Raw genomic sequence first — 22,942 nt, 5'->3', positions numbered from 1 at the left:
GTTCATTGCCTATGTTATCGCCCGTGCAACTGTACCAGTCGCTGCTTGAGACAGTTTCTCCGCAGCTGGCTCACATGTACACGCACGGCTTTCCCCCGGAAGTATAGGTGAGGCGGGCCATTGTCTTCAGGGGCAGGTGGCATCCTCGTTGTCCGCTTAACTAGGTGCCTCCAAGGAGAGGTTGTGCAGCGCTGCACATGCTGCCATGATGACAGCCGCTCGCTCCGGCTTGTAGCGTCTGAAAACCTTTGCACGACTCAGATGTTTAGGCAAACACCGTTGAAAGGACACCTTTGGAAGCTCATGTTGATGTAAACCATTCACTGGTATTTCCAACACGCCTCAAGTGCCGTACAAAGGCCTTCTGGCTTGGTTTGAGCCTGGGTACTATGCATTTCAACAATGCTTTATGTGCCTTGTGTTTCTGCTGCATTCAGTAACAACACAGGCGCAACTCGCACAAGACGTATGTATCGTACCACAATGCGTATTCCTAAGTGCAACGAGCACGCACCATTTTTGTAGCTTCAGTGCGTGCAGACCACTGTAGCTCGATATATGTCACCGAGACAGGGCTTTCTTACTGCTTACCCCGAAGAAACTCTCCGTCCTCCAACATGCACCCGCCGTGGTGGTTCAGTGGTTAAGGTGCTCGTCTGCTGAGCCGGTGTGCCCGAGTTCGAACCCGACCACGGCGACCGCGTTTGGATGGAAGCGAAACGCAAAAGGCGGCTGTGTGCTGTGCGATGTCAGTGCTTCTTAAAGATCCCCAGGTGGTCGGATTCGTTCTGGACACCTCCACTGCGGCAACTCTTTCTTCCTTTCTTCTTTCACTCCCTCCTTCATCCCTCCCTTACAGTGTGGTTCGGGTGTCCGCTGAGATAGGTAAGGCAGTTACAGCGTCATTTCCTTTCCTCAAAAATCAATTTTCATTTTCCTCCAACATGTATCTCACCACCTCAAATCGGAGCCACAAGTAGCGCCAGGCGAATGCGTCGTGGCACGAGCCGGGGCAGCGGGTCTGCGGCCAGGATTCGAAGGTTGGAGTCGCAGACTTGAAAGAAAACAGATACCACACAGGTTTAGGCACGAACTTCCGCTGTACTTGACACGACCACCGTGCAGTGTCCCTGTCCAGGCGACACTCGCGTCGAAGCAACTCGACCGGCAAACCAAAAGCGTCTTCGCGGACTCTTCTCGATACTCGCGCCGCCGCAGCACGCTGCTACGTTTGTCGCCATTTTCCCTCGCAAAGATTGTGGGCGTACTGTAGGGGCTACGTTTTTTGCTTGCAAGTTTGAGTCATATTCAGCCCGCCTAATTAAGTGCGCAACGTCATCACTGCAGCAGTGTTCACTACGTGAATAGAAGCCGCCAGTGACGCAAAAATTCTGATGTCCGCCGGCCAAGGCCGACCAATAGGAGCGGGGCATTGTGAGCGTTTTAGTATTGAGAGCGGTACGTAATACGGCCCCAGAATTTCTTTTGAGAGGTAACTTTGCTGTGCTGTAATCTAATCAATTTAGAAGCGTACCTAGGGTGCATGAATCCCGCGTTTCCACTGTGCCGTACTTCTTCATCAAAATATCAGGAAATGAAGATTGGTTTGTTTGCAAAAACCCACATAACGAGACGAGCGTTGGCATTGTATGTACTTGACTATTCACCGCTGCCAATCGCTCCGTCTCACGACCATACAGTTTTATTTTTCCAGCAATCAGACCTTCGCTCAAGCACGAATCTACATGGAAGAAGTTGGAAGCAGTATGCAATGAGAGACAGTGTAATACAATGTCACAATCCAAGCTTTTCGTCCTTTTCTCTTACGCTTCAAAAGCTGATTGCGTTAAACTCGGCGCATCAGTAGCGCGCAGCTGAACTCGGCAAAACATCGCCACCTTCGCATTAGCAAGCGCAGTGCGTGACTCCTATAGTTCATATAAATCAAGCGCCTCTCTGTGGGCGACACCGTTTCACAGTTTTTTGCTTCGTTTTGGGGGTATTTTTTCACCGGTACGGGTGTTGTGGAAAGAGAGCGCCAAGTGTGAAGACGCCATCAGTCGAATCGACCTTGTGACGCTGTTACTGAAAAGGACGGGTTGCCACTGTTTGAAGTGAATAGCGTTTTTGCGTAGCCTGTGGGATCCACGCCCAAGCTTCGGTGTCGACGTGCGCATTTTACATGCGAAATCGACCGGGAATGGCGACACCTGTACTTCGTTTTATGGTCTTTTCTAGCTTATAAAACATCCATTTTAGTGGAGAGGGATCTCCTTTCGCTTAATGCGCGGTACTCCATCTATACAGGTCAACTTCTATTTGTTCTCAATGTCCTTTTAAGCTATGGATTACCTAGCTTGGTTGGTTCTTGGGTTTTTTAGTTAGATGAATGCATCTGCTTGTCCTGATGCTACTTTCGAACGCAGCCTTAGTCCACGACACCATGAGATACGGGAATTAACTTAGCGTTTCAGCATACTTGCACCGTTGTCCTTGGCATGGAGTGCATTGATACACTCATTTCAGCCACCACAAGGTATCAGTCCGGCATTCTGGAAAGCAATTAAAAAATGTTCTGGTCGCCACAACTGTGCATTGCTTGTATTTTTTATTGTTATCGAAAAGCCACACCTGCAGTTACTGAAAGCAGAAAGACCCATTGAGCCAATCATAGCCGCTTAGCACTGTAATGCAGCTAGCTCTCGCTGGAGAATGACCTTAGCTTGTAAACTGAGCTCGACTATTGTTTTTTTTTTTAATGAAATGAGTGACAGGAAATTTTGGCACTCATAAGAGCACCTCGACTGCCTAAGGACCGAAAGTACCGGAATTTCTGCGATGGCCACGTTTTTAATTGTGTGCCAAGACATGAACTCCTCTTGTGCTGCACACAACCATGTGCTGCACTGAACCAAGCGCAGTTGCTGTGCCTTCAGGAACCGTGCCGGACTTTCGATTTTCGTGCGCATAGCAAGAGCAAAGTTAGCTTTACAGCAAAGCAAGCGTACCTTCGCTGAGCCGCCGCGCTTAAGCAGACGACGCAGCGGAGGCCCCACCTAAACGTTGCCGCTACAGCTGTCAGTGCGCTTGCGCGCTAGTTCCCCAGGTGCCCGCGAGAGGCGCTCCACGGAGCGCTGGCCACGCAGAGCGGTGTTCAAGGTAGAAGTGGACGACCGTGTACGTATTTTCCCTAAAATATAATTTTAGTGCTTAGCAGCCTATGCACTCACCGTATATGATACACCATAAGTACAAAAAAACAATTTTTTCTTACTGGGCCGTGGGTGTTGCAATGCGCAAGGAAAAAAGCCTATGCTTTGCGCTGTGGTTCGATGGCGCGCTTACTGAAGGCAGGAATAGTAAATAAATATACGTAAATGAAATATAAATAGTAAATGAAATTAGCCGAGCGCCATAACCACGCAGCCACCGCGGCGGCTAAATCACTCCGAAGGAAATTCTCGCTGATGTTCTGAGCGATATTCAGCTCCTGTATGTCTTAATTATTACAATGTCCGTGATAAAGACTGAGATTTGTGCATGCAGGTCGGTATTTGTTTATCTCGCGTTCATGGCCGCGAGGGCGTGATAGCGGTGGCGGGGTTTGCAAGGGGAAAGGTTTGCAAGAAGTCTATGGGGCAAATTTTGTTCGATGCAATATGCATTGGTATTGGGCATGCCAGTACTATCTGCAGTGAATCCACACTCGAGGCATTTCGAAGCGAAAGCTTCACTACGCTGTGTAAAGCCGATTTCGCCGTGCGTTGGCGGTTGACCTTCTAGCGAGCCAGAGGTCAAGTGTGGATATAGGCCTGGCCATATGTGGTCCACCATGGTGTCGCACCAGTTGACCTTCGAATTTCGAGCGACTGTTCGTCGTACAGCATTCTGGTTGGTGTGATAGCATTGTTTGCATATATCTAACATGTTTTAGTAAAGTTGAAAGCTATAGCTTGCGACAGGGGTTCGGACCAATGACGTATGCATCTTCAGTTGCATGCTTTCTGAGACTTGCGACCGGGGTTCGGACCGACGACATATGCGCATCAAGCAGTTGAGGTGCTCACCGAGATGTCTAGATCTGGGAGCTAGTGTGTCCTTTCCTTTCCTCAAAATACAAGCTTTCGCATTCCTCCACATAAGCAGACTTAAGTGCCCTAAGATTTTTTTTTTTTTGATAGACCCGGTGTCGCACTGCCGACGCGATTACAACCACTGGAATATATAGCAGAGAGCGTGAACCGGCTTCATTTCAGTTTGTGCACCGACGACGCTTCCCACCATATACAGGGCGTCCCAGCTAACGTTAGCCAGGGTTTAAAAATATGCCGCGGCACTATAGACGACGCGACCCATTGCATGTTACTGGCTATTGTATGGAGCAACGCACACTGTTTTTGTATTGGCCCTAACTGCACAATTAGTCAAGATTAATTAAACTCCGCAAGCAATGAAAATAGGCGGAAAAGTCCAATGAGAAAGTTGTAGAACGGTCCACGGAACGTCGAACTGAACAGTGTCTAACTTTCCATCTATTACGGATCGGCTTTTTTTCGCTCTCTGCAGACACCCGCGAAATACAAAAAAAAAATACCACGTGACATGCCCGCTTGCGCGCCACGGCTGCAGTGCTCTCAAACGTTGCGCCCAACAAACGAACAGCTCATTTAGCCGGGCGTGCTGCTGTTTAAAAAGTAACAGGGCTGCGACGCGTGCTCTGCCTGTGCGATTACGGGGGCGCAAGCGATAAGGACTGCGTCTTCTTGTCGCTATCATCAAGTGCTGCGAGCGAAGCGTACCGCTGGCGTAACTCGCACAGCCAGCTGCTGCATCGCTGCCCTTTCAAAGGGCAACACACGGGGCTAAAAGATCTGTTAGTTCCTATCCGGAACGTTTGAGAGCGCTTCAATCGCGGTGCGCAAGCCGGCATGTCATGTGGTATTTTTTTTGCATTTCGCGGGCATTTGCAGCCAGCGGAAAAAAAGCTGATACGTAGTAGATGGAGAGTTAAATGTGTTCAAACGGAAGTTTTGCGGACCGCTCTACAACTTTCACTTTGGCCTTTTTCGCCTATCTCCGTTGCTTGCAAAATTTGTTAATTATTATCTGCTAACTACGCAATTAAGCACAATATAAAAATAGCGTGACATGCTCCGTACAGTAGCCAGCAGTATGCATTTGATCGCGTAGCCTTAGAGTGCCTCGGCGTATTTTAAAACCCTGGCTAAAGTTATCTGGGACGCCCTGTATAGTATAGCTGCGCAGTTTCCGCCATACGCATCTCTCATCCGTGTTGCATCCTTCTGCAAGTGGACACGCTGACACGCGCGCAGGCCTGACTGGGCATCGGATTCGTTCCGATGAGATGGCGTAGTTTATGGGCACGCAACTGACGGCGTACAGAGCATGCTCTGGTAATGCGCGGCTGCGATATTACCGCCGAGAGTTGCCTAGCCGTGTTTGAAACCGGCCAAATACCGCCGAATGCCACTTTAAAAACTAAATACAGAAAAAAAATGCAAACCGGATGCTGTACTCTCTATTTAGCAGGTGTTTATTTGGCCTACATTGCACGGGAAGTAAATACCGCGTTCAGCAATGCTTTGCCAGAGAGTAGAACTACATGCGCGCTCAGCCACAGGAGTTGCAGGATACAAATACACAGGCTTCAGCGCATCAGGAATCGAACCCAAGACCGTCGGTGCGAAATGGACTGGTACGCGGTCATTCCTGAGGGCCGGCATGGCGTTGTCGGGCCAGGATACACTAAAAGATCGCTGCATATGGACTGCGGAACACCTTAGTGAAATGAAGTCGCCTACTGCGTACAGTCCTGGTCAATCACCCCCATTTGACGCTGCTATAGTGTACACATGTAACCCTATGATGGAAACCTGAGGTGTCATTTTTTGCCTCAGGCATGAAAGTGGTGAAGCGCGTTGTTCTCATTGCAGATATAAAAAATCCGACATCATCCCAGCGAGAACGTTTCAATCGTGGGCAAGGAGTGAAACCATTGGCGAAGGTCAAGGTGTAAGAATAACTGCACCGTGGTGAAGGTGCAGCTTGCTCGTCGCACTCAGCGATAACGCGACATCTCATTGCGCATGCGCCCGAGCTCATGTGAGCGCCGTTTTGATTAGCCGCCCAGCAACCGCGCTCGGTGGCGCGCTGAAAACCGGCTCCCAGCGGTTTTCAAGCCGAGTGCTTATTCGGATAGGTGCCTTTACTGTGACTTTACAGTAAGCTTTTGGATGTAACTTGTTTAAAACTGTATTTGGAGCTGATATTACCTCGCAGAACAAGCAAGGAACAAGTGTTGAGCGGATACGCATCCTGAGTGGCGAAAATTTTTAATTCATGCCAGACATTTGTAAAATTACTTCTGTCAGTGGCTTCGTTATTCCATGTTAGCTATAGATGTATGCCAATGACGCAAACCATTTCTCGTGAAGCTCAGGGTTTTTTTTTGGGGGGGGGGGGGGACTATTTACCGCGAGCGAAGAATTTGAACTAAATCGTTGGTTTTGTGGGGTTTTTTTAACGTACCAAGGCTACTGAGGCTGAACTAAGTGGTGTTCGCTCGGCTTTGCAACAGCTGTCCGCGAAGCGCTCACCGGGCCACTGGTGGTGGAAGCATGGAACAGCCACGTGTGCATAAATTAAGCCTTTTTCTACGACTGGAGGTGTTGATGACGGTGAAGTTTTTGGTAAAGCTGGCTTGACAAGAGAGCTGAGCCAGAAAAAAAAAATAAATGCTTGTCCTGAAATGTGTTGGCGCGACATAAAAACTGCGCGAAAGAAAAAAGCGAAAATGTTTTCTAAAAACAAAACAAAATTAGCTGACAGTCAGTGAGAAACAGGTGAATGTTCGCTTTTTCCTTTCTGGCGTCACGTCAGTGATACTATGTTCCCCGCAATATAATTTTGTTCGTCCGGCGTTCCGCTGCAGTGGCGTGCTGGCTCCTCACGCGGCAAATGGGCGCATCAGCCGTTCGAGCAATTTCACGGCGTTATCGCTTATAATCTTTACTGCCTGGGCTTAACCACGAGCGAAGCTGATGGAGCGTAAGTCAGATGGGATAAACCGAAGAAGGGAAGGGGAAAGAAGGGAGAGAGCGAGAGAAGCAGATCATCTTTGTGCAGAAAGAACTGCATCCCTGGGCGTTGTCGATTCCATGTGCGTGGTTGGTCCGTCATATCCAGAGGGCCGGCACTGGCGCTTGCAGTGCTGTGTGCTTAGCCTTATCGCTGCGGCCTTCGTACCAGTTCCTTGCGAGAAAAGTCGGGTTTTGTCGTAGTACAAACTTTCTGCGTCCTGCTGTGCCGCTTGCTTGAAGAATGGCCGAGAACGGTTTCCAAAGCGAAACATCGCCTCTTCTACCAAAGGGCCCCTCTATCCAGCAAGATGTGCTTCCGGTAGACCGTACTTGGACATCTACCGTGGAGCTTAAGAAGAGGCTCGGCCTTTCCAATGGCGTGTCAATGATTGTCGGTACGATTGTCGGAGCTGGAATCTTCGTGTCGCCCGCCGGCGTTATCCGTTACGCTGGATCCATCGGCTTGGCTTTGGTCGTGTGGGTGCTGACGGGCCTGGTCTGCTTGATCGGCGCGCTGTGTTACACCGAACTCGGCACCATGATTCCAAAGTCGGGAGGAGACTACGACTACGCCTACATCTTGGCGGCATTCGGACCTTTTCCCGCGTTCCTTCAGCTCTGGACCATGCTGGTTATAGTGAAGCCGGCTGGCAATGCCATTGTGGCGCTCACATTTGCTAATTACGTGTTGCGACCGTTCTACGATGATGTGGACTGTCATCCGCCTTCATCGGCAGTCATGCTCATCGCTGCCCTTGTGTTGTGTAAGGATCCAGGGCATTTTTGCTGTGTGTTTGTTTCTAAGTCGGCGGCGCTAAGGTTTCTACCAAAACGTTCTTACACCAAGGCCTTGGTCCAAGAACGTTAGTTTGTACAGCCACTGTGTCCCGTTCGGACGGTTGAACTTTGATGGTGCTCCGATAATGTCTTTCGTGAGATGCCTGAATTCAAAATTACTTCCTTTCTGTTTTTGGATTTCTTGGGTCAGGATGGAATACGTCGCGAGTCGGTCTGCTAGAATCTCGTTAGCTTTCTATACCGACCCAGTTCATCTGTCAGTGCTATAGCGAATAACAAGTCATTTAACGAGAATAGCGAGTTGGGGTGAAGGGTGGGGGGGGGGGTTATTCCGGGGTGGCAGTAGCGTGAAAAAGGGACGAGAAAGCTATGGGGACATGACAGCCCCGTCCTGTCCTCTAGCTCTCGTGTGATTTTTTTTTTTGTGCTGCTTTCACTATGCCATTTAGTATGCGAAGCATCTCAGGTTTTTCTATCAGCTATTAATATTGGAAATCTTCGATGATTATACCTTGTACAATCTGTGCTTATTTGCAATGCACGTGACGTGTGAGGTGGGTTCATAGGTGTCGTCGCAGCAGGCAGGCTGCGCTAAATGCTTGCAATGAAGGACACGTTTCTGTTCATGATGCGAGGCGTGCAGCGCACGTGCTTGCATAAAGCTGCAAACCGAATTAGTGTAGCGCGTGTGTGGTATGTATGGTATATGTGGTTTAATGTCCCGAAAATAGATGGGCTTTATATGGTGCGCTGTAGTGGAGAGCTTGGCATTAATTTCAAAACGCGGTCGCCGCAGCCGGAATCGAACCCGCATCCTAGGGCTCGGCAGTCAAGCGCCCTAACCCCTGAGTCACCGCGGCGGGGCTGTGTAGAGTGCGTGTGTGCTGTGAGTACCGCCCCTGTTCAAGGAAGAGGAATGAGCAGTCGTTTTGAGCTTAAATTCAATTCAATTCAATTCCATTTATTTTCCAGAAAATTCTGGCGGCTGCCTGGACTAAAAGCTGTAGGTATACAGCTTGACGAGGCCCAGGCAGCCGTTACAAGGCATAGAAGCAGACTTTGTTGAGAACATTTACATACACACACAAAAAAAACGAACACATAGTCAGCTTACAGTTTTCACAAAAAACAGGACAGCCAGAAAGCACAAAATCATCAATAAATTACAATAGGGAAATACAGAAAACATATTTACATAAGATACAAGGGAGCAGCTGTACTTGGGCGCGAATTATACGTGACGAATTATTTTTGAAGAACTAATTCACGCAATGCTTTCTTAGTAGGGTTATTTATGTCTTTATATCTATTTAAGATTACTGGAAGATTGTGCTGTAGTGCTTGGAACTTATAGTCAGTGCGAAAATGGGGAACTAACCAAGTGTCTGTGTTGCGAGTATTAACAGTGTGATCGTTCTGTTTCAGTAGCGCAGTGCCTTCTATCATAGACCTAAAGGATGACGACAGATGAAATGAAAGCAATATTCGGAATTCATACATACTTTGAATTTTTAACACACTGAATGTTTCAAAAGCTTGCCGTGTGTGGCTTAGGTAATCAAGATTAGCAATGTGACGTATAGCTTTCTTTTGCAGAAGGTAAATTTTTTCTAGGTTGGTCTTAGTTGTTGTCAACCAGACTAATGAGCAATAGCTTATTTGCGAGACAAATACGCGGATTGATCACTGCTCGCATGTGTCTATGTGCATGCATTTTGATGCATGGAGTCTCGTGAGCAGAGCCACCAACTCCGCACTCCCATCCGGAGCCTGTGTGCTGATAATCTTCTTCTATGCTATATGATTAGTGTGAAACTGTGGCTTCCTCTTTCTATACGGTCATGCGTTCCGCTGTACTGCGAGCAAGGCATTCAACGCCTCTTGTTTGTTGACAGATGACTCATTTTCCCATTTGCATCATGATAATTAACAGTAATTTTGTCATCCATAATCATTCTCATGCCCTCTGCATGCACACTGTTTTTTTTTTTGTGTATGTGTGGAGCTTGCTCGTGTTGTGCTTTCTCTCCCCCACCCTTTTTTTGCTTTTAGGTTTGCTCACGTTCATCAACTGCTACAGCGTCAAATGGGCAACATTTGTGCAAGACTCCCTTATGTTTGCCAAGGTCATCGCTTTGGTTATCATCGTTATTGCGGGCTTTGTGCACCTTGCTCAAGGTAGGTTCGCTTTTTGCTCGCTCGTAATCACTGTCGCAGCACATTCTCCAGCCTTCTCATCAACGAAACTTTGTTGTGGGGTGGCTAATGAAGCATGATTTTGTCTCATTGGCGTTGTCGGTGAGCAATATTTCAGTCTCCCGAACTGATGAAACTGGCGGAGTGAAAATAATGTATGATAAGAAAGCGGCTAAAGACTGCAGAGAATGTTTACTACATTTGAATTAGTGTGAAAGCACGGATTTGTGCTACGTAGAAGACGACGATGAGCGGGCAGTGCCGCAGTACAGAGCGCTTGCGCTAGACCAGTTGCGAACAGGCAACGGACGATTGTGCTCAAGGTTGGTAGCCATCGGACATTAGTGCTTACGCACTAATAAGAAGGAAGACACGAAAAGGAAGCATATTCTGTGGATGTAGACAAAATTTCAGTATGGGTGCAGGCATAAGTGACAATGACGCTATATATGTGGCTGCGTCACGCACGCCATATGCTTCTGCAGCAGCGTCGCATTAGCCTCCTCGCCCATACTTACCATGCTGGAGTCTCTTCTTTTATGTGATGTTCTTACGTAAATAGGAATAGCAATGTTTTATACACACCATTACATGAATAAAGTGCAGCTTGGGTGATGCTGCTGATCAGGTACACTGACAGTCCATAAAAATAAAGGAATTGAAGTGGTGTAAAAAAAAGACCTCACTCATTGTATGTTTGAAATATGATTGCTTGCACATGATAACCATTCCTAAGAGAGTGTTTTATGTTAAAAAACAGGTGAATGCCATATAGTTTTCACCTTGCTTTGCTCAAACTAATAAGTTAGGTGTGCTTCTGCCTCTGTTTTGGGCAGTTTTATGAGTTGCATGGCAGTCTTGAAGGAAGGCAAAGAATGAAGTGATTGCCAATACTACAGAGTGAGGAAGGCAGGCACTGATAGCACAAGTAGGAGAGGCCATAATTACTAATGTCATCGTTTGCAAGATGAATTCCTTTTATCAAAGCAGCAAACACAAGGTGGCACCACGTGAACTTTATTTTTTCCATTTGCCTCAAAACACTATTTTTAGAAAAGCTTGTAGAGAAGTCTTCTTTTTTTTCTCTCTTTACACATGCTGAAGTACCCTGTTCTTTTGAGATGACAGGTGTCATTAATTGCGACTCGTGTTCATTATTTCTTTGCTTTTGAGTTGCATACCACATGGCCCATTTCAGACCTTGCTGGCAATCTTGTCTGTTGTGTGTTGCAGGGAAGACAGGAAACCTCAGTAACATGTTTGAAGGGACAACAACGGATCCTGGACTCATTTGTTTGTCATTTTATGCAGGGCTTTTTTCTTATGCAGGATGGTAAGCTGGAAAAGTGACTTTACCTATTAGCAGAACTGTAGCTCCTTTATCCTTATTTGTTTGCGGCAACAAACCTGAGCCACCCCTTTCTAGGCACATTGAATATGTGTTGCCATGCTATTAAATTCTTTAGAAATGTGTGAATGGTGGAATTGTACCTAGTACTCTGCATAAACGTCAGCATTAGAAGAATGCTCAAGTTTATTGGTATTCAGATTTGGATTACTTAATATATAGCAGCATGCTTTTCTATATTGGCTTATGATGCCCAGACTTGTGTTGAATGCTTTATAATATTGTTCTCGTATTATTCTAGCAACTATCTGAACTTTGTGGCAGAGGAATTGAAGAATCCATTTAGGTATGTGTGTTTCTTTTGTTCAAGCTAAGAGTATACTCTCTTTCATTATGTGAGTCTCATCCATCATTTACAGACTGTCTAGAAGGCATACTTTGCAGGTATTATGTGTATCCTTTGGACATCCACAGCACTCTTTATAAAAAACGAAAGAAAGGCTTGGTACCATGCACTGCAATGTAGCCATCCAAATAATGTTTAACTGATGTAATATATAGATGCTGCTACTGAACATGCTGGAGATTCTGTGGAACACTGTGGTTAACGAATGTCAGGTGGAAGAGCAGTTAGGTCATTAAGTTGCAAATAGCTGTATTGGCCTGTAAATGTGTTACTGTGGTAACCAAGGTAGCTCTGAAATAATTTTTTGGTTGTTTCAAGCGATGAAAAAACATCCTAACGTAGTTTTCTGTTAAAATTAAGCACTACAACAATGTATACCAAAATATTACTAGAACATTCACACAACTCTAATCGATCTGTTTGTAGATTGTATAGCAGGGTTTATCATGAATCTAACAGATCTACAAGACTGATTAGTCTGATATAGGTGACTTTGCAACCAAAAAAACAGTAAACCTGACATGATACACAAGGCCTGATGCAGCTATTTCAGATCTGTATTAAGCCGATAAATATTCTCTTATAATTTTTATAGAAAATAACAAAAGAATCTGACATGCATGCAAATTATGATTTATAGTTTGTGAATGGCACATCCATTCTTATATAGTATATTCATGCAATGTATATTAGATATGTGGGCTCTTACATCTCAAATTCAATTGGTTGTGAAGCACCTGAAGTTTATGCATTATGAGGTAGATGGTTGGATCAGTTATGCATAACTGATGAATGTGTGAGGTTGATAGCAACATTGCACCAGTGATCGGAAATAGTACGGGTGCTGTAGATTAGCATTGTAAAAAATGCTATAGTTTTTGTTTCCTTGGAGGTTGAACAGCTTGTGCTGTTTCTGCTACACAGCAGTCAGAGAAATTGATCCATGTGCACATATGTCTGGGCCACTTGTCATTTGAGCAATATCAGGCATGTTATGGTTCTTGTAGTTATCACATCCCAATTTATTTTTATAATAAGCTGATCAAGTTGCCTCATATTAGTGTTTTAGAGGTATCTTGTAGATCTGAAAGAAATTGGGATCGGTGGTTACAGGGTTAGGCGATAGTGAAAATAGTATGCATTGTGGGCAAAAGAAAGTAATCGGGAATCAGCCTCGGCCCATGCCACAAACGTGCACAGAGTGTTTGCCAATCAAAACTAAATGTGCAGGACTTGCATAAAAATCAAACTTTGCTGCAAGGAGTCAAATATTAAAGAAAAATAAGGAAACCTTGCATTAGTTATAAATGCTCTTGTCTTCAGGTGTTTATTTTTATTTGTGTGTTATGCTCTCTAATAGATCATGACTTATTCTTTGATGCGATGATCTTTTCTTGCCATGTCATCATGATTTTTTTTTGTATCGCTCATAGATACTGAATATTTAGATGGGTAGTGATGTCTGATTAATATTATGCTGTTGAGCATCTTTTTATAATTGTTGCAGTTTGCTTCTTTAGAAGAGGCTGTTAAGTGCAATGGATATGTGACACTTGTACAGTCTGTAAATGTAACCTTATGCGAGGAATGTCATTGAAACATGCTGGGATCCATATCGTTCATTCAGTTAGTGGAAATGTGCGCCCGTAGCAGCAGTGACTCAGCAGTGATAGCTTGGGTATAGTGTCACATACTCTACCAAATAGTGCCTCGTTGTTGGCATTTGCCTTTTTTTTCTTGGTAAGCGTGCACAAGCATTGCACGTCAGTACTTGGCATGTGCTGCTAGTTTTTTCATGCTATTGTAAGTCAGAAATCAACGATTACCATTAGTGTTGATATTTCAAGACTAATGAATGAAATTTCGTTGCCCAAGTTTTTAGGTTATGTCAAGATAAGGCACATACACTTGAGTGCATGAGGCCACAAAATAATTTATTCAGAAATTTCCATCTTAGTTCTGTTTCTATGTTTGTTAACTAACATTGTGTTATTGTACGTCTTCATTGAACATGCTAGTGACATCCTTTCTTGAAGTTTGCAGAGTAGTTTAATATTGGTGTTGCCTGTTAAAATATATTTATATTACTTTTCATGTCATTGGGTATATGCAAACAGTAAAAGTAAAGTAAGCACAACTTGACGCACAGTCACATACACTGGCAGTATCTTCCATTAACACTTTTTCATGCTGTTGTGTTGTGTAAGCAGTTGCTGTTTTATACATTAGGGCTGTGGGGGGGGTCTTCCTTCACTTCTTTTTTTAGGTGGTTTTAGGAAGGAGTACAGTTGTTTACGAAAATTGTATTACTCGCATCAGGGTTACTTGTTACATGCTATACTTGCCAAGAGCGAAATTGGTGGCTATATTCCTGAGTTTGTTTGTAAAGAGAATTAGTGTGGTACAACATGAATATTAGCACTAAGCAATGACATCTACAAAATATTGCTCACTATCTAACATGTGTTGCAGCGCGAACCACAAGAAGGGACGACGACAGACAGAGTGAAAAGAGCACATGTTAGATATGAACCAACTAGCCCGCCAAGCAACCATGCTCACTATGGCTGCTTATTCAAGTGCTTTTGTTTTATTTTTGTGGCAACTTTGACTTCCTGTTTAAATTCAGTGCATTTCAGTTACAAAATAATTCTGTCCGTGAGACAGCTACCCTAAGGTGCACACCTGAATATGTGACAACAGTGGATACTTGTGGACTTCACATCAGTACATTATGTACAAATTTTATGAAGAGGATAGTACACTTCAAAGTTCTGGAACAGACGTGGTTACAGTTATGCATGCTAGTGCTCTTTTGAAAGCAACATCTCATTGCTAGGCAAATTATGCTACATGAGTGCACTGGAAAGCACCGGGTACCAAGATACTGTTTCTTGATCATGACTCGGCTATCAGCTAGCAAGCCAAGTGTTGTGTAGCCCTTAAACTTTCCAGCGGGGTTCACTCTATTGCGCTCTCCTCCTTTTTGTGGAAATTTTGCAAGTAGGTTTAGGGCAATTGTAGGTTTAGGGCAATTGTACGTTTGAGGCTTTTGTAGGGTTTAAGGCATTTGTAGCATTTAAGGCATTTTTAGGGTTTAAGGCATTTGTAGGGTTTAAGGCATTTGTAAGGTTTAAGTCAGTTGTAGGGTTTAAGGCAGTTGTACCCCTCTAGCTCAAGTACTGCCTTAGAACTTGAAGAGCTTGTTATTGTTATTGCATGACTATACCTTGTTCTACGCTTATATGTGTGTTCTTTCTTCAGGAACTTGCCATTTGCCATCTACATTTCATTACCCATGGTGACAATCATCTATCTTCTTGCCAATATTTCATACTTTGTGGTCCTCACTGCTGACGAAGTTCAGTCTGCAAATGCAGTGGCTGTGGTAAGTGCAGTTCATCCGAAGCAACTTGTTGAAGTGAAGTTCATCATATTTCTTAGCTTACTCTTGCATTTACTTGCTAAGTTAATGAAAAATGGCACATATTCTGAAAAATATTTTGACTCCTTATAAATGTCTGCTGATAATTGCGTGCTTGATTACTGTATTGTGAGAAAGCTGCCACATGAGCTAGAATTAAAGTATGGTAGCTCAAATTTGATGCGCACTGCATGTAGTACTACCTGCAAATAACTTTTCCTAAGAAGTGCTTTGTTTAAATTTGCTGTATAGTATAAGCATTAAGTGCATGCAGTTTCTCGTGCTGTTGAATTTTATTAAACCAAGCCTCGATGCTACGTTGAAATTATCCTTTGTACTGAGGATTTTCAAAGCATCTTTGTGGCTCCATATACCGTAGAACATTCATATTGAATTGAGTGCTATATTGGTTGATTATTTTTTGTGAGCTTGGTATGACTGGGTATAGCTACTAATAATTTCATTACTGAAAAAAAGGGGGGAATTTGTGATTTGAGTACATTAATAGAGTTCACCATGTGTGCTATGTACTGCTCGTTGTGTTAAGTAGCTATCTTGTAAGAAGGGAACAGCTGTGAAGGGGAAAAATGTGATATGCAGTTTTTTAGAAACCAGCAGAAATCCTTGTACATGAGAAGTAATGCAAGAAAGGAAAAGGGCATAAAGGAAGGTTAATCAGGATAATGTCTAGTTGGCTACCTTATGCATGGGGAAGCATTTTTCAGAGAAACATATTACTCTTACCCCGAGGTAGGAAAAATAACTGCATTCCCACAAAACACAGGAAGGGCTACGCAACGTGTAACAAACGTCTGCAAAAGTATGTGGTAATGTCTAGAAGAAATCTATTTTAAGATGTTCTGCAGACAATGGAGCAAAAAGAGGTGTTATATGCCTGCTAGTGCTCCACCAAAAAAGATCTAGAAAACTTCTTTGCAAGAACTCGTTAAGAAAGTTTTATTTTTTGAGAGTGGCTGGTTATGTGAAGCCTATAGACTCAAGATCAGTATGCTCTATATTTAGAACCCTCTAGAGACAACCAGTGGGATTTCATTAGGTTTAGTGCTCATGCTTTTAATTGCGTTAGCTCTTACTCATCTTGTTTAGAGATTTCGTGGGGTCCGCTATCACACTGAGATCACAGCGCCATCTGTGGCAGCAACTAGAAAACAGCACATCTTGCATTGAGACTTGAAGCGCCATGTATAATGTATGCGTTCGTTCCGCTATATATACTCCGACAAGGGGCACCCATCCGGGGACAGTTTCGTACCTAATTTGGTAGGCAAATAAAACCCTATGGGTGTTTGTATAGAAATAAAACCATAATTAAAAATTAGGTAAACATTGTATACATGCAATTACTAATTAAAGCGTTACCATATCACACCGCAAGCCGAATTCTAGGCCCACCTTGACCGCCCCAAACGCAGCAAATTCTGTTTGGAACTTATCTTGAGGGGGTGTAACTTGACAAAGGGTAGACGTGCATCGTAATCTCTGATAAATGGCACTAGGCGTCAATCGCTCCGCTAAGTGGAAACTTTTTCCGAACCGCTCAGGGTTTTCTTCACTGGCCCCGCTGGATGCGGAAGACTTTCGTTTTTACGCGGGGTCAATAAAGCTAACACTCGTTACTTCGTCTTCCAGATGGTGGCGGCCTTTTTTTTTTTAGAACTGCAGATTTTGTTTGCTCAGATATGTGCAGTACAGCTCTAACTGCAAAGGGCGGGCAGCTGCCCTTTGCAGCATAAATACACATGCAAATGAGGCAAGAAAACCCCCTTCATCAGTTTCTGCCATACTTTCATCAGTTCATCAGTTTCTGCCAGCGGTGTGCGTGGCGCTTGAAACCAGCATAGTTGTAGAAATTGTCTCGCGCTCTACTACGTAGGTACGTCTGACGCGCACTCTAAATTGCTCTTATTACTCTTATTTATACTGACTTCGAAGAAGAATGCTATTTGCAATGTTCGTTACGTGGACATTCCTGTTGCCCTAACGGCCATGCACAATTATCCTATGTTAATTGGCGCTAAGTCATGTACATGACTAGCTCTGTCGTCACTAATCACTGAAATAAAAGATGCATAAAAATGCATATTGGACTTAGGTTCACTGCGGCGTTAGTTCACATCTGCTGACTGTTTGTGTCAAGTACATGGACATACATGCAAAGATACGTTCAGAACAAATCACTGTTAAAAAACCTCGCTAAATACTTCCACACTGCTGTTTCTCAAGTGGTTCAAAAGGTGCTGCTATGCCAAAAAAAGACAGAACAAAGAGAAAATGAAACTGTAGTTTTCTAGCCTCAAGGCATATGGATCAGCATGTCCAGGAATCGTGCGAAAGCATTTGAAATTGGTGTTTGCATCCATTGTTAACGGGCCAATGATGGGCAGTGAGCATGGTATGCAAAGAGTTGAGCAGATGTGTGCGAAAAAATTGTTCCAAAAATTCTCACCATATTCACTTTTCATAACTGCCACAAGTATTTGTGGAATGCCTTTTAGGTGTGATTCATGGGATTGTTATTAGTATATGTAAAAAAATGCAGCTGTCAAGGTACCTTGTTTTTAATGCATATTCCATAACAATGTGGTTATACATAAGCCAGTGCATGGTTGTGACAAGAAAAGCTATAAGTGCATCACGTTTTTCCTTGTACATATGTTAACTTCAATGTTGTAGGTTTATTCTTATTATTGGACCTACTGTTTGCATTGCAGACATTTGGAGAAAAGGTTCTTGGTGTGGTGTCGTGGATCATGCCGGTCTCTGTGGCACTGTCTACATTTGGCGGCCTCAATGGTGGAATTTTCGCATCATCCCGGTGGGTGAAATTGTGTATGGAAAGAGGCTATAAAAATGTAAGATGGGTGTAAACTGAGCTGCTTGGTACTTATAGTGAAAAACATCAGCTTCAAAGGAACGCTGCACATGTGGCAGTAATACAGGATGTTGCTGAATAACAGTTTTATTAACATGAGCAGCAGCATATATATTTTTCTTTGACAGTCAAAAAGAATTTCACAAAACTTAGGTACAGAAAATGACATTTTTTAAAGCCTTTTCTGTTTTTCGTTATATTGCCTTTATATACATTGTTCATGTCTGTAAAGTTGTTGTTAGTCCCCGTTGTCCTGCATGTTACTTTTTTGTTTTTTTTCTCTTGAGCTGATGCCCTGCATGCTACAAAAATGCAGGCTGATTGTCAATATGGACGTTTTTAAAAAGTAAAACAGATAGGAGCCTTTGGTCTTTATTTAAAGTTTAAATATTTATTTTAATGCACATTGTACTATGGATCTGGACAACAAAATTTCCTAGCATGTTTGTATGGTGACTGTGATATCATCACAAAGCCGTGCGATTTGTGCCTTAACATAATAATTTTGGTTTTCTGGGTTTTCAACATGTGGTTGGCAGCTTTGTGGGTTTCGTTGTTTGCGTGCAGCTAGCTTCAGAGTTATTCACTCAGTTGACTTATACTGCCACACTACCAAGGTTATTGACGCAACTTTGCAAGTTTAATGCATAAGCTTTTTTTTTCTTGGACATTTGTGGCATGTACATTATATAAAGAAACTTTAAGCAGCGCTTATTAGTGGAGTCAGTAAGGGCTCTCAACAAAGAAGCAGGCTTCATAGCCACAGACTATTCTGGCACTATAATTGCAAACATGCGATATATGGCAGCTGTTGTAGCCTAGTTATGGCTCGTCACCTGGTAATAAAAAAACCCTTGCTGTACCCGATACTTGTGATAATTGAGCTGCAGAAGGCAGGCTTGTATGGTATTATGAGAGTTATTTCATTCGCCACAATGGTGAACTCGTATATTATATTGTGTCTTTTTATTCCTTCTGACTTTTCACTATGGTACTGGGACTAATTTACTTTGCTTTACTATGATTGGAACATTCTTCTTATAACTATGCTACAACTCTGGTGTTTCCATTTCCTTTTATTTTAAATGAATAGCCGCCGCGGTGGCTGAGTGGTTATGGCGCTCGGCTGCTGGACCGAAAGACACGGGTTCGATCTCGGCCGCGGCGGTGGAATTTCGATGGAGGCGAAATTCTAGAGGCCCGTGTGCTGTGTGATGTCGGTGCATGTTAAAGAACCCCAGGTGGTCGAAATTTCCGGAGCCCTTCACTACGGCGTCTCTCATAGCCTGAGTCGCTTTGTGACGTTAAACCCCCATAAACCAAACCATAAACCAAACTATTTTAAAGGAATAGTGTGGGATAGTGGAGTGTTATGCCTTTCTCTACAAAAACTTTGAATTTGCTGTACTATTGCTATTGTTCTCCATTTTGTATGACTGACTGTAGCTTACTCCTTCCTTACAGCCTATTTTTTGTTGGCGCAAGACAGGGACACCTGCCTAGTTGTCTCGCCATGATCAATGTGACTCATTTTACACCAGCTCCCAGCCTAGTCTTTTTGGTAAGTGTAAAGTTAGATGTCGCATGCTTCCTAATGATTTCACTTAAGGTTTTCAACACTGCAAAATATAATAACACTGCATAATAATGTTCGCATACTCAACAACTTTATTCTGAGTTCTTTTCATGTGTTCCTGACAAGTACTGGCTACTGTAACTCTCACAATTCTAACCTGCTTGAGGCTTGCATACTAATGGTCAGTTTCAAATGACTGATATATTTGAAGCCCTGTACTGGAATCTTTTTCATGATGGATTTTGGTATGCATATCCAATACAAGTCATAGTGTTCACTGCTGGTTGTATTTGCTTTTGCTATTTTAGCCATTTGCCCTGATTACTGCTGTGTTATTGTTGCTTTGTAATAAAGGAGTATAGACACCTCATTTTGGTAGCATGTTTTCTTCTTTAGAGGGATGCCATAAGACATTACTATACGTGGATCACCATGTGGTGTTCACTGACTGCCTATTAATTTGTAACCGAATTTTTCTCTCATGCTGTTCCGGTTTAAACCGCTCTGTGATGTCGAAGTTACATTGAGGTCATGTGAGGCATTAAAAATTGCAGTTTAATCACTGCTTCTTCATTTGTTGTCATTCCAGCTATTGAGGCAAGCTTGATTTAGCGTCGTAGTGAATTAAACTGATGATGTGGCGATCATATCGCAATTTTTTCATGCCTTGCGTGACTCAAACACAACTTTGAAGTCGCATGCAGCCACCGTTTGGCCGTTGAAACCGAAACAGCATGTGAGAGAAATTCGATTGTAAATTATTTTGCGTTTGTAGGCGAATACCACATGGTAATTCATCTATACTAATGCCTTACGCATCATTACAAAGAAGAAAGCACACACCCAAAAATTAGGTGTCTTTACTCCTTTTTCTGTACTGGTGAACTGGTCACAAGAGTTACAAAAAAAATGGCTTCAAGCTAAGAGTGATAAGTTTTAACTGTACTGCTTTAGCCATAACTAATTTTTCCACCTGTGACATACCGTATTTATTTGCGTACAACCCGCACCAAACTTTGAAAAAAATAATTGCGTTTAGAAAGTAGGGGTGCGGGTTATCTATGAATTTTTGCTTTGGGGGATGGGGTCGGGTTCACTGCAATGCACGGCGGCCCCCCCGTGTAGTCCGTCATCCCCATAGTCATCGACTCTTGTCAAGCCGATGAGGGTCAAACGAAAGGCATAGCCAAATCCACATTCATAGTCTCTTTATTCTTCCCCACACCATTGGCCATGTTTTCTTCAGCCAGCGTTGTTGAGCCTTGTGTCAGGTGCTGTTTCGTGTACTACACCCCAGTTTCCACTGTTTGCCTGCTTTGTTTTGACGTCATGAGTGCGACTCAGCAACAGTGTTTCACAGCGAAAGAGAAGTTAAAGATTATAGCCACTGCTGAAGAAATCGCCAACAGAGCTGCTGCTCGTACTGGATGCTTGATGCTTATACTGGATTCCTTCCGAGGCCACTGCACTGATGCGGTGAAGGCTCGCCTTGCCGAGACCGGCACTGACCTCGTTATAATACCTGGCGGCATGACGTCCATGCTACAGCCACTTCACGTGTGCCTGAATAAGGAGTTCAAGGCACACGTGAAGCGGCTGTATGCCCAGTGGATGGCCGACGGCCTTTACGGCCTCCCACCGACGGGACACTTGCGAAGGCCCAATATTCCATTGCGGTGCCAGTGGATCGTGGATGCGTGGAAAGCGATACTGACCAACTTGGTGCACAAAAGTTTTAAAAGATATGCCATCAGTGCCTTGAAGGGTTCTGAGGACGACTACGTCTTTGAGAGTGGCAATGAAGCCTTGGATGGCAGCAGTGAGAGTGGCAATGATTGAGAACCGGATAACCAGTGACGTGGTGGTGGTCGTTTGAATAAATGTTCTGAAAACGAAATGATCACTGAGTTTGCAGTTGTATCTTTGTAGTGCTCATTTTTTTTCTCAGGTAAACGTGCAGGTTGTGCGCGAGGTTTCTTCTTTTTTTTTCGTGGAGTTCGAAGTTAGGGGTGCGGGTTACACGCATGGGCGGGTTATACGCGAGTAAATACAGTACCATCACTCTTTTTGAAACCCAGTATAGAAGCACAAGGTTCAACAGAAACTATTGCAGGACTATGCTGTACTTTTTTACTGTTTCAGCCATGTTTGTTATCGTACCATTGAAATTGGAATATGTTAGTGTATGTGAACAACTCCAGATTGAGATTTTGCTTGCTAATGTTGAAATTTTTGTGTAAAAAGTTCCATGCACTGGTTGCTTTGCTCTGCTTACTATATAATGTTCAATAACAGTATATCTTGAATTTGGGAAAAAAAATTACAAGGCAGCTATTACTGATTTGCACTCTTTATAATGAATCTACATTCTTTTCCCTCACATTTTCAGTGCCTTCTCAGCCTGCTGTACCTGACAAACACTGATGTGTTTGTTCTCATCACGTACACTGCCTTTAGTTAGGCCATGTTCATCATGCTGTCTGTGGGTGGGCTTCTCTGGCTTCGGATAAAGCAGCCTAATACGAAACGACCAATTAAGGTATGAAAATTCCTTTGAATACAATTTTCGGTGTGCTGAGGGTTCAGTTCACATACTGTTGTTAAATTATGGCTATTTTTATCAGAAGCGTGCAGAATGGTGCAGCTTTATAATGTTTTATTTAAACTGTTTTGTTATACACAAAGGTTTTAGCGGTTCAAAAGCTGTATGTAGGTTAAAATCTTAATCGGTTACTTTGCAACAAGTCTGCGTAATGCTTGTTCCTTCAGTATCTGAATGATCCCATCTACTGGTGATCTAGGAGTGGTTGATCATTTAAGAGGCAGAGGTGGAAGTAATCGGTGGTAACTGCACAGGTGCCTCAAAGTCTTAAAAAATTACATTTTTTTAAGTATGGGCAGTGAAATATTAGATGGCATTACAAAACCTAGCAATTCATTTTCATTTCTCATTATTTTCTGCCATATGCTATATTTGCCTCAGTTATACACAGTTTTGTATATGATTTGTCTTCTGAATGGGACTGAAATTTTGTGTAGTAGTGTACTTAGCCATCATAGCTTGGGCTACACCATGGTAACAATAAAGCGGTTTGAATAATTGAGATGTCCTAATTTCTGGTATAAAGCAAAAATCATTTGGCCGCTGTGGTTACAAAACACCCTCAACTGCACATTGAGCTTAGTGTGTAACCATGCGCT

The 22,942-nt window shown here is 43.5% G+C and overlaps 1 pseudogene across 1 annotated transcript in view; it reads left to right on the top strand.

Annotated features, from left to right (window-relative positions):
• The first annotated feature begins 6,732 nt into the window (after window positions 1–6,732).
• LOC144115518 (Y+L amino acid transporter 2-like) overlaps window positions 6,733–22,942 on the top strand; it is a 29,568-nt pseudogene continuing 13,358 nt past the window's right edge. Inside the window, exons 1-8 of the transcript XR_013311417.1 lie at window positions 6,733–7,864; window positions 9,951–10,076; window positions 11,328–11,427; window positions 11,744–11,788; window positions 15,113–15,236; window positions 18,005–18,108; window positions 19,630–19,726; window positions 22,131–22,280. The product of XR_013311417.1 is annotated as a Y+L amino acid transporter 2-like (transcript). The remainder of the gene's footprint in view (window positions 7,865–9,950; window positions 10,077–11,327; window positions 11,428–11,743; window positions 11,789–15,112; window positions 15,237–18,004; window positions 18,109–19,629; window positions 19,727–22,130; window positions 22,281–22,942) is intronic.

The sequence above is a fragment of the Amblyomma americanum genome, chromosome 1, assembly GCF_052857255.1.
Source record: "Amblyomma americanum isolate KBUSLIRL-KWMA chromosome 1, ASM5285725v1, whole genome shotgun sequence".
Lineage (NCBI taxonomy): Eukaryota > Metazoa > Arthropoda > Arachnida > Ixodida > Ixodidae > Amblyomma > Amblyomma americanum.
This window is presented reverse-complemented; position numbering and strand designations above follow the sequence as displayed.